Source organism: Micromys minutus (genome assembly GCF_963924665.1).
Source record: "Micromys minutus genome assembly, chromosome: 9".
Taxonomy (NCBI): domain Eukaryota; kingdom Metazoa; phylum Chordata; class Mammalia; order Rodentia; family Muridae; genus Micromys; species Micromys minutus.
This window is the reverse complement of record NC_137978.1, coordinates 61,575,087-61,588,015: the sequence shown is the minus strand read 5'-3', so window position 1 is coordinate 61,588,015 and position 12,929 is coordinate 61,575,087.

Genomic DNA, 12,929 nt, shown 5'->3' with positions numbered 1-12,929 from the left:
GTGACTGAAATTCCAGTTCTAGAGGATTCAACACTCTCTGCTAGTGTCCACAGGCACCTACCCATGGTATACATGGTATGCAAACAATAGGCATCCACACATATAAATCAATTAATAAAAAATTTTAAAACTAAAAATGGTACTTGTTCTGGCAACAAAACAGAGATCAACATGGACCCCGCACAAGGATGGCACACAGATCTGTGAAGCATTCCATATTAAAAATAAAACTTCAAATGATAAAAACTAAAACCTTAAGTATACAGTAAACTTTTGTGTATTGTATGTGGGACTATTCCTGGGGAGAACAAACATCTACTCACTTCAGACAGGGAGCCAACCACAGACCAAAACTCTACCAAAGTTCAACCTGGTGAACCAATGAATTTAATTGGTGTATGGGTAAGTATGTATGAAGTATGGGTAAAGTTACAGGAACAGAAATGACTCAAAGAGGGCTGTGTCACCAATGCCTACCCCAGCATGAGTGACAGTTCAGAAAAGCTGGAAACCTGAGACACACTGCAGTCTGTAAACAGTTCAACAGGTTGGAGAATGTCCTTGCATTGCAGTTCAGTTGGCCCATGCCTCTTCTAGGCAGCTCAGCCCGGCTTTATTGCCTACCTATGCTTAGAAAGAGAGGGGTCTAGTGAATCTGGTCAATTTCAGGAACTTCCTGAAGCCACTGAATTGTTTACCTCCTGAACTTAATGAGTTTAGCTGTAGGATGGAATGTTTTATCTTCCCTTAAAAGTCGCTTGGACTTCCCTTTAACATCCAGTATCTAAAGGAGCTTCCTTCAAAGACAGCAAGTTTAAATTGTGGAAGAAGCTGCTATGTAACAGTTACATGTGTGCATGTTGTTTGTATGTGTACATCTGTGTGAAGGTCAAAAGTCAAAGTCTGATATCTTCTACTATTCTTTTCCACCTTATTCTATATATTTTTTTTGTTTTATTTGTTTGTATTTTGAAGTTGCTTTCATTGATTCTGAAGCTGAGGAACACTTCGTGAGTTTTTTTTAAATTTCTATTAATGATTTATTTATCTTTATTTCATATGCATTGGTGTCTTGCCTTCATGTATGAGGGTGTTGGACACCCTGGAACTGGAATTACAGGCAGTTGTGGGCTGCCATGAGGGTGCTGGTAACTGGTCCTCTGAAAGAGCACCCAGTGTCCTTAACCACTTAGCCATCCCTTCAGCCTCTTGATGAAATTTCTTGTCCAGCATCCTGCCTATCACCTTGTGACACTGTGCTAGCCAGAGGGTGAAAACTGCTAGCTTGGTTTCCCTTTGTGTGCTGTATCCCACATGTGGTGTCTTCAGCAAGGCCTCGGGTGCATGATCAAGAGTAATTCCATGCAATGGCACCTGCATTGCTTTGAAGTCTCTGTGGCTCCTTGGCCACCAGCTCACAGAGAGAGACCCACACCTGACACCTGGATTTTTTTTTTTAAAGACATAGCTTCTGGGAGCAGCATTATCCATGCATGCAGAGTACTTCTATTCAAACTTGCTAAAAATATTTTTTTAATTAATTAAGGTTAGACCGGCTAGACTGGCAAGCCCTAGGGCTCTGCCTACTCAGCTCTTTGATTACAAGCTTTTATGTGGGTGCTGGAGAATTCAACTACCAACCTCCCCAACTCTCACAGTAGACATTTTGAAACACTGCACTTACATCCTGAAATGCTTAGATTGTTCCTTACTCTGGATTCCACAAGAGCACCTTAGTCATAAGCGAGTGACACGGTGGCTATGGGGTTATGAATCCTCAAAGGCCACAAACATGCCTCATTCGTGACTGAGTCTTTAACAGTATCCAGAAGGCTACCCTGCCTGGAGCAAAAGCTCAGCAAATATTTGCCAATACAGCTTACCAATGGGCACTTCAAGTTTCCCAGTGAACACACTGCTGCAAAAACACATGCTCATGGGGTTTTTCATGCAAATACTCACGTTTACACAAATCATTAAAAACTGTTCGTGTTGCTTGCTAGTCACGAGGTAAGAGTATGGACCATGTTCTTTTAAAGACACGCTTAGGGACTGGGCGGGAGGGAAGTGAAGAAGAACAAATGTGCTGGTGAGAAAGAATGGCTACTTCTGATTCCCCCCAAGTTTTCATATGTAGTTCTTAAAGACTTGATTAATTGATTTTATGTGTATGGATGTTGTCCTGAATGTGTGTCTGATCACCACGTGCATGTGGCGCCCCCAGATCCCCAAAGAGGGCACTGGACCTCTTGGAACTGAAATTACAAATGACTGTGAACTGCCCGCCATGTCAGTGCTGGGAACCCAACCCTGGTCCAGGCAGGAACAGCCAGTGCTTTTAAACCACAAGCCCTCTCTCTATTGTGTTGATGGTTCAAAATTACAGTAAATGTATCAACACAAGTCAGCCTCTGAATTACCCCATGAGTTCAGAGTTGGGCAATGGGCATTCCTAGGCAGCAGAATTACTTTACCGTAGCTCCACCCTGTGCCGAGGAAGTAAGGAACATTTGTCAGTTTTGACAGTCTCCTTGGGAAGCAGGAAGAACACAAGCCCAATGCCAGGATGGACACCACGTTTACAGAGCTCAGAGCAAAATCGGAGGCAGAACAAGAATGTCAGAACTTGACAGTGATGTTTAATACTGATTGCCAATATGACAGGGCCTAAACTCACATCTGTGAGACACATCTGTGGGGTATGTCTGCAAGCTATTAACTAGATGAGGTGAATCAAATGTGGGCAGCAGCATCCCTCAAGCTGCAATCTCAGACGCACAGGAAGGAGAAAGCAAGCTGACACCAGCATTCTCTGCTTCCGGACAGCGGGTGGGATGTGACCAGCCGCCTCCCATCCCCACTGCTGGGAGTGCATAAACTATACAAGAGGTCTTAAGTTCAATTCCCAGCAACCATATGGTGGCTCACGACCATCTGTGATGAGATCTGATGCCCTTTTCTGGTGTGTCCGAGGACAGCTATAGTGAACTTATATATAATAAATAAATAAATCTTTTTAAAAAAAAAAGCCCTTCTTTAGTTGTTGTTGTTGTTGAATATCTTTGTCACAGCAACAAGAAAGTGACATAAACGCAGGCTGAAGGTGTAATTCTGTGGTGACGTACTTGCCTAGCATGCCCAGGCCCCAGTGCAACAAAAGGAATAGGTAAAGTCATTTTTAAAAAGATGTAAACGTACCAGGCAGTGAGCACTTGGGGGGCAGAGGTGAGTGGATCTCTGTAAGTTCGAGGCCAGCGTGGTCTACATAGCTTGTTTCAGAACAGCCAAGTCTACACAGAGAAGCTCAGTTTTGAGGAACCCTGTTTCAAGAAACCAAAATAATAAATAAATAAATAAGCAAACAAACAAGTTAAATCATAAAATTCAAGCGTAACAACTATTAACTAACAAGTGTAGTGAACAGAGCTGAGCCCGGTGGCTCACACTGGTAATCTCAGGAGCCCGACAGAGGAGGATTGTCTCGAGTTTGAGGCAAGACTAGACTTCACAGTTAAACGCAGAGCTACAGGCTAGCCTGAGCTATGGGAGTGAGGTTCTGTTTCTAAAACACTAACAAAAAACTATTGTGGGTAACACTGTGGGTAACAGAACTTGACAAAAAACCTGATAAACTAAGTTTGATATTCTAACCCACGTAAATGGAAGGAGGGAATCAACTCCACACCTTTGTCCTACACACGCTGACACTCACACGTGCACACACAGACACACGCTCGGACACATAGACACACACTCATAGACATGGACTCGTGCACACGCACACACAGACACACGCATGCACAGGGGTTGGTTGGGATACTAGGGGCCGGACAGAGGGCTCACTGGATAAATCATTAAGGATGTTTATATAGCAAGTCTATAACCATGACCTGGGTTCTGATCCCCAGAACCCTTAAAGGCAGACAAAGTAGTGAGTTTCTAATCCTAGGACCTGATAAGGAGGCAGAGACTCGAGAACCTCTAGAAACTCACAGCCAGCTGGCCTGGTGTGGGTGTGCCCTGTCTCAAACAAGGTGGGAGCTGAAGACTGACTCAAGACTGTCCGTTGACTTTAATATGTGCATCAAGGTGCGTGCGTGCATGTTTAAGTGAAATGAGTGCCTTTTGTTCAGCCCCCCATGCCTGAGATCTGCTTATATTTGGGATGGCTCTAACTTTTCAGACGGACATCTGGAGGCCAGATGCACAGGGGACAGGTCCCATCCTCCTTGGTTGTGCCTTGGCCAAAACTCAACCAATTTTCCTTTGGAGATAACAAGGAATTATTAAACATGATGATGAAAGCATTTTGTAGATCTGCGAATAGACAGATTTCGAGTCCTGAGTAGGGTTGGGCGCAGCTGTCAACATCTGGCTGGCTGCCAGCCTGCTCCCAGAATGCTGGTCTCCACAGCATTTGATAAGGAGGTGCCCATCACGTCACCAAGTCCTGACACATGTGCTTAGGATCAGGATGAAGAAGCCTTTGCATTGCCTCTTTCCCGGGGCTAGTGGTTTGCAGACCTGCGTGTCTGGAAGAGTGTGCTGGATCAGACGGCAGGTGCAGCTTCGGACATTCTAATCACTCGATAGAGCAATGAGCTCTCACCTTGAACGCAATCACTCAGTCTGCTGCCTTTAAACGTGTGTTACCTTCCCCACTGGTTATTGTCCAATTAAGGACTGAAGAAAAAAAAAAAAAGACACTTCCTAAGAGCAAATAGCCTCCACTCTCTGTGAGTGAGTGCTAAAACACTCACCAGGCCCCTTCTAGAACACAGCTACCTGAACTTCATACCTTGCAGAAGCCGTGGGACTGTCGGAGTATTCGGAGAGGCTGAGACCATGGCTGACAAGCAGCTCCTTCCTGGCCACAGGGAGGGATACACTGCTCAGCAGTGTGAGGGATAAGTAGGTCCCAGAGCCGATCACGATCACAACTATCTGCAGCTTTGTTGTGTCTTTCCCCCTCACAATATGGTAGAAAATGTCAAATGTCCTCCAGACTAGACCTTTCTGTGTCACAGGCTTCTTTCGATATCAGTGGTCTGGAGTTCTCTGTGATGCACACATATATGGTCTAACCTTGCCTTCTCACCTTGCACAATGTGACAGCCAGATTTTATTCTGCCTAGCAGAGATTGCTCCATCTAAATGAACTTTGTACTTGTGTTTCTCCACAACCCAAGCTCTTTGTCTCTTCATTACAATCCTTGTGGGAAATGGCTTCCCGTCGGCAGCAGTGGCCTCCCAGCTGGTTAGGAAGAGGAGCCTCGGTTTTTAAGGCTAATAGATACTAAAAGCACATCTCAGGCCTGAGGCCTGCTAATGAAGACATGCAGATATACAGAAGTGCATGGTGCACCTACGCCATGATCTGAGAGGGCTCACTCTGCTCCCACATGGTGCATGACAGGCAGCCGCGATTATTAATTATTTAAGCAATGAACATTAGAGCCAACACGGGCGATTCTTTTTTTTTTTTTTTTAAAGGAAGCTACACTCTTGGATCCTCTGTTGAAATCATTTTAATTAACATACGCTATAGAGCTCAGAGAAATATATCAAGATACTAGTAAAAGATGATTTCATTTTTTCTTCGTATTACTTCTTTCCCTTTAAAAATGACGGCAAACTGGGTTAGGTTTGGAAACATCGTCGATTTGAAGTAAACTTGCTTCAGCGGGCTTCTTTGTATGATAGCGAGGAAAGGGCATGGAATGTTGATGAGACTTGTGTACACATGTGTTATATGTATGTATGGTGTATGCATAGCTATGTGTAGGGGTGTACATCCGTGTGTGTCCATGTACAAGTTGAAGGGGAACATCAGTACCCTGCTTTATTTCTACCTTACCGGTTCCCTTGAAGTCAAAAGCCCACACCATTCACGTTAGCTCTCCACCTCATGCCTGTCCATCAAGATGTAGTATCTCAGCCACTGCTCCATTGCCACGACTACCTGCCTGCTGCCATGCTGCTCATGGACTCTTACCCTCTGAGACCATGAGCCCCAACTTAAGCATTTTCTTTGTAAGTTGCTTTGGTAGTGGTATTTTGTCATGGTAATAGAAAGGTAACTAAGGCGGGAGGTTTAAATAAGGATGTATATGTGATGTATATGTGAATAGGTAACTATGGAGACCAGGAGTGTAGCTTAGTGGTAGCTGTGAGTATAGCAAGTTTAAGGGTCAAGGTTCAATCCCAGCATCCCCCAGCCCCATAGCACTAGGACTATAGTAAGAAGAATGGGCCCTAATAAAACAATACTGTGTAACAAATGTCCTGTCCCAATGAGAACAGCAACCACAGGCTCAGACATTAAAAGCTTGGTCCCACTTGGTGGAACTGTTTGGGAAGGAATAGGTTGTAGTCTTGTTAGAGGACATGTGTCACTGAGAGTGGGCTTTGAGGTCCCAAAGGCTTTCTGTCATCACAAGGGTATTCTTTGCCTCCTACTTCTGGTTCAAATGTAAGCTCTCGGGCTGGACCTATGATTCAATGGTTAAGAACACTGGCTGCGTTTCCAGAGGACCCAGATTCAATTCCCAGTACTGACTTGGTGGCTAATAACTGTCTATATCGTTATTCTTGTGTGCTGGGGGTCTGATTTGGATACGTTTTTCTGGTTCCCTCCAGAATGCCCAGGAATATACAGACATATGTTCAGACAACACACCCATACACACACCAGGCTGGCCTTGAGCCCTGAGACTCACCTGCCTCTGCCTCCTGAGTGCTGCTGGGGTTAAAGGCATGTGCCAGCAATATCCAGCTTGGTTATGGTGTTTTAACACAGCAATAATAAAAAAAAAAGTCATTAACATAGCCACTTACTCTGCCTAGCTGGACTGGATCAACAGGGTTCAGGTGCAGACTGGACTAGGATTACACCACAGGTCTTTGTTAGCCCAGGGGCTAGCCAGCCATATTATTCTCCAACGATGAATGGCAGAAAAGCCAGAGCAACAGTGGAAGCTTACTGAAGCTCCCTCCCGGAGTCATAACCACAAACATTCCAGTGGCCAACTGTTTCATGGCCAGGCCCCAAACTATGAGGCAAGGAAGCACACTCCACCCAACGGAAGGAGGTGTGGAAAACAATCCTGAGTGATACTTAAGTATCTGAAAGCATTGATGATCAAGGAACTTGTTGTTGTTGTTTTAAGGTTTATCTATGTATTATGTATACAATGTTCTGCCTGTATGCATGCAGACACACCAGGAGAGGAAACCAGACCTCATTACAGGTGGTTGTGAGCCACCATGTGGTTGCTGTGAGCTGAACTCAGGAAGAGCAGCCATTGGTCTTAACCACTGAGCCATCTCTCCAGCCCTGTTGTTTTCTAAGAACAAGGAGGAAGTAGGGCAGTGACCCTCCCAGCTAACACACTCACACAAAATAAAATTTTAAAAACATAATTTAAGACAGGGTCTTATGCGTCTAAGTCTGTTTTGAACTCACCACGTGACCAAGGATCACCTTGAACTCCCAATTCTTGGGTAGCCGAAGACAACACCCCCATCCCTAACTTCTGATTCTCCTGCCTCCATTGCCCAAATACTGGGATTGAATAGGCGTGCTCCACCATAGCTGGTGTGTGTGGTGACAGAATTTATTTGGTGGTAAAAGAAAAATCTCTTAACGTTTTTTTCAAGATTTATTCATTCTGTGTGTGTGTGTGTGTGTGTGTGTTCCCTGAATGTTTGGTGTGCACCGTGTGCATGCCCGGTGCCTGCAGAGGCCAGAAGAGGACATCAGATCCCCTGGATCCGAAGTTAGAGTTGTGAACGGCCAGGTGGCACTGAGAACCGAACCCGGGTTCTCTACAAGAACGATCGAAGTTAACTGCTGAGCTGATCATCCCTCCAGCCTCTCTGCCTTGTTTGTTTGGAGACGGGTCCTGCACATAGTCCAGGCTGGTCTGGAACCTATGGTGCATGCACCTCTCCCTTCGGAGCTGGGGAGTGTAGGCACATAACACCACGACTAGACACCTTGGTTTACTAGGCAGCTGGTCTCGTTGGACATCCATGTTTTTGTTGGGGCTGAGGCTGGTGGAGACAGGGCACTCTTGGGCTGGGAAAGTGAGATATTTTTAACTGAATTCAAGTGGAGGTGATTCATGTAAAGAATCTAAAGGTTTTAGTAATATCTTAAATTGACTTTAATGAGTAGTTAGATTGAAATAGCTACAGGCTGCGGGGGTGGGGGGCTAGGGTGGGAGGGAGAGCAAACCTATTGAGGCCCTTTTCTGGGAGATAAAAGAGCTTTAAAAGTAGCTAGCACTAGCAAAGCAATGTCAGGTTCTTAATGCCCCCAGCATGGTACTCAGCGGGGGAGCATGTCTGCTCATCTGACTAATTGGTGGCTAAGTACAGACAGAATAGAAAGGGACGCTTATTTCACTAATGAGCAGGAAAGCCTTCTTAGGAAAGAGAGTGGTTCGCAGGGAAGGAGGCAGGGAGGCCCCAAGCGTGTACACAGGTGACACCGACTTTTTAAAACAACTCGGTGCTGGCCATTTCTATTCCTTTCCTTTTCGAAGCGGGGCAACCCCGAGGCAGCAAGCTAAAAGGGTTTCGGGGTAGGGAAAAGATAAAGGAACTAGTTTTAATTTGCCTTCTGGTTCTGGTGCCAATGATGCCCTGCTGAGACAGACTCCAGTATCTTAACACTCTAGTTCCCACAAGCCCATTCAGCTCCTTCTTCGGGCTCTTACAAGGTCTCCTACAGTCCATTTGCATCATTAAGAGAAAACACAACAGAGAAAGTCCTTCACAGCACCTCCAGGAAGGGGAACCAGAGGAGGAACAGAGCTGTGAGCTGTTTCCCACGTTGGGTACTCCAGTGTCTCCTAAAACTTTTACTTCCTACCCCTCCAGAGGTCTAGACTCACACATGCCCCTTAGTTAAGTCAGACACAATGCGGCTGCTGTGCGGGAGAGGACTGGTTCTCCCATTGTGGGATGCAGGGTGCCAGGTTCTCACTCGGCAACCACCCTTACTTGCCCTTTAAGCCATCTCACCAGACCCTAGTTTAAAGCTGGTGTTATTTTTCTGTCTTTACTTTTTGAGACAGGGTCTCAATGTAGCCAAATGCTGGGATTTAACAGGAATGTCCCACCATAGCTGGTGTATGTGGTGATATGATTTATTTGGTGGTAAAAGAAAAATCTCTGACTTTTTAAAAAAGATTTATTCACTTTTAGTTTATGTGTGTGTGTTCCCTGCACGTTGGGTGTGCATCATATGCAGGCATGGTCTGAAACTCAGGCGGTCCTTAAACTCCCAGCAACCCTCTCGTCCCACCTCCAGAGTTAAGGGATGGAGGGCGTGTGCTAACATGCCTGGCTTATTGTGCTTTCATAGTTTTGTACACAGCAAGCACACTTTTCCACTAAGCCATCTATCTCCCTAGCTCCCGCAATCCTTTATGATACAATTTCAAAGCAGTTCTTCATAGAATATTTGAGTGTACAGAGAGGGCCCTTGACAAGTAGGAGAAAAACTAGGTATAAACCTGTAATCCCCAGTACTCCAGAAGCTGAGGCTCCAAGGTCACTGAGGTCAGCCTGGGCTACAGAAAAACCCTAAGGTCAGATCCAGAGAGATGCCTCAGCAGGCAAGGCATTTGGCCCTCAAGCCTGATGACCTAAGGTCAAGATAAAACCCACAGTGGAAGAAAAAAACTGATGACTACCCGAGGTTGTGTGCCATGATAGGAATGTGCAGGCACACACATACATGCATGCATGCTTACATACATACACACACACACAAACACATGATAATAAGCTCTTCTGGGGATTTTTTAATGGAAAGATTTTTTTTGACAGTACTGGGGATCAAACTCCAGAGCTCACACATGTGAGGCAGGTACCCACCTCTGAGCTAGACCTCCTGCCCCGAATTCTCCCTTCCTAACTCCACCCCTGCTGTTTGTGTGCTCACCTGTGCTGCTGTTGTTTTTATTGAGACATGGTCTATCTAGGTAGTGCTGGCCGTCCTGAGTTGTGATATGTGAATCATGCTGGCTTTGAAGCCATAAAGATCCTCCTGCCTCTGCCTCTCCGACATGTCTAGTTTAGTAACTTAATCTTTCTTTAAATTTCATTTATGTATGTATTGAGCATATATACGTACACTTGAACGAGTTTATGGGCACTATGAGTATGCAGGAGTCCTTATAGACTAGCAGAGAGCAACAGATGCTCTGGAAATGGAGTCACAATTGTGAGCCACCATGTGGGTGCTGGGAACTAAACTCAGGTCATGTGCAACAGCAGGAAGCACTCTTAATCAAACCACCTCTCCAGCCACAATAAATATTTTCCCCCCCAGACAGTATTTCTGCGTAATGGTCCTGGCTTCCCAGAACTTGTTCTACAGACCAGGCTGGACTCAAACTCAGAGATCCACCAGCCTCTGTCTCCTGGGTGCTGGGATTAAAAGGCGTGCACCACCACTGCCCAGCCATAATCCCTTGTATTTCTGGTTGTGAGCCCAACCTTTAACGGCGGAGCCATCTCTCCAGCCCCACAATTAATATGTTAAGGAGATGTGCATTTTATCAGATCGGTGAAAGATAACTTTTTTTAAAAATCACAGATGAACTGTAGAGTCATGCACTATTATTTACAACATACATGCGTTTTCATTTAAATCCACATTTGAATGTTTCTAAGAACCCAGAAAATTATGATACCGATAGATACCTCTTTTTTTCATTCTTATATTTATTTATTTTTGAGGCAAGATTTCCGGCAGGGCAGGGTAGCCTCAAACTTGCAACATAGGAGGAGGATGACCTTGAGCTCCCCTTCCTCCAGCCTCCACTTCCTGAGGCATGGACAGCAGGTGTGTTAATATACTGGGAGAGGCTTACTCACTGCTGGGAAAGAACCTGGGGGCTTTAAGCATGTTAGGCAAGCACTCTGCAACTGAGCTACATCCCCAGCCCTTTAACACTCCATCATTAAAGAGGATAGAACGAGATGATGGTAAACTTGCACATCTAAACCTATACTGACATAGTGAAACACTGTATGACTACTGCATGTATACTACATGTATGTGTGAGTATGAGCACCACGGATTGCATGTGGAGGTCAGAGGGCAAGGCTGTGGGTTTGGCTCTCTCCTTCTCCCTTTACATGGGTCTCAGAGTGAACTGTCCGGCTTGGGCAGCAAATACCTTTCTTATCCAGTGAATCCCTGTCCTAATGATTATGAATGATACAAACATTTATGCTTAGGAAGAAAAAATAACATTGTATCAAATACCCACTTTAGAAAAAAAAGAGGAGGTAACTAATGTGTTTATCTATAACCAGCACTAAGGTTTTTTTAAAAGATATTTTTTAAAAATTTTATTTATATGAGTACACTGTCGCTGTCTTCAGACACACCAGAAGAGGGCATCAGATCCCATTACAGATGGTTGTGAGCCACCATGTGGTTGCTGGGATTTGAACTCAGGACCTCTGGAAGAGCAACCAGTGCTCTTAACCACTGAGCCATCTCTCCAGCCCCCTTTAAAAAATATTTTATTTTTAAGTATATGTATTTGGGAGACCAGTGAGTGTGTATGCTCCCTTGGAGGCCAGATCTCTGGGAGCTGGAGTTGCAGGCGGCTATGAGCCATCAGATGCAGATGCTAGGGACCAAACCTGGCTCCTCTGTAAGAGTGGTCCAGTCCATCGCTCATTCCATTTCTCATGAGAGATTCAATGACATGGCAGAGACCGCAAAGAGAAACGCATCCCACCCCTAGCAGCGATGCCGTTTAAGGTTTTCTCGAAGAGCACTTTTTTTTCTTTGACTTTAGCACCTGATCTGCAGCAGAGAACACATTTTCAAATGCTTTTCAAATGGGCCCACTATATACAATCTGTCCAGTGCTTCGGTTATAACAAAATTAATCTAGTGCTATAAGGAATGACAGTACACACCTTTGTCCCAGCATTTAGGAGGCGGCAGACATTGAAGCCAGCCTAATAATCTACACAGTAAGTACCAGGACAGCCATGGCTATGATGAGATTCTGTCCAAAGCCAAATGAACAAATTTGGCACCATGTCCTCCTACTGTGGCACAAGGAACATAGTAGGTGGTCAGAAGCCAAGCAGGCACAAAGGGTGCTGCTGGCTGGTCTGACTTCCCAAAGAAGGACGTCTGCTTACAAAAAAGCAGGATCCATGTTTTATATTCTTGAAAACACTGGGTCTGTGACATCTTCCTTCACATGGAGCCTTGGCACGGTAGCAGGCCACTCATACTTCCTGAAGACAGCCTGGGGGAGGCACGTGAAGCTGAGGCCAAGGGACAGGGTTTGCTCTGTGCGCTCCAAGAGTGTAAATGCTGAATAAATATGAAATAGTATTTCAATATAGCCCAAGTTTTACAAAGCAGACCTAAGGCATTAATTTGTCAGGACTCAAGACAAACTTGCTGTAAACTTAAGATTCTAACAACCACCTTTTTCAAAGATGAAAGAGCAAAGCTCCAAACTTCCTAAGACCGTGGCCGAACCACAGACATGGCCATGGATTATAATCTAATCCAAGAAAATGTTAACTTTGATCTGAACTACCTGTCCCTCTGATTACCACCGAGGTTAGTTAACTACCTCAGTATCTAGAGGGACATGGCTAATGAATATTGGGAAACAATGTCAGAACTAAAGGAACTAAAGGAAATTCCAGTTTTTCCATAAGTAAATTTTTCTTTAATATTTATTTACTTACTTGTTTTTTGAGACAAGGTTTCTATGTAGCCCTGGAAGTTCTAGAACTCACTCTGTAGACCAGGCAGACCCAGAGATCCACCTGCCTCTGCCTCTCAAGTGCCGGCATGTGCCACCACTACCTGACTCAAAAAAATCATTTGTGTGTGTAAGTCAGAGGACAACTTGTGGCATTTGGCT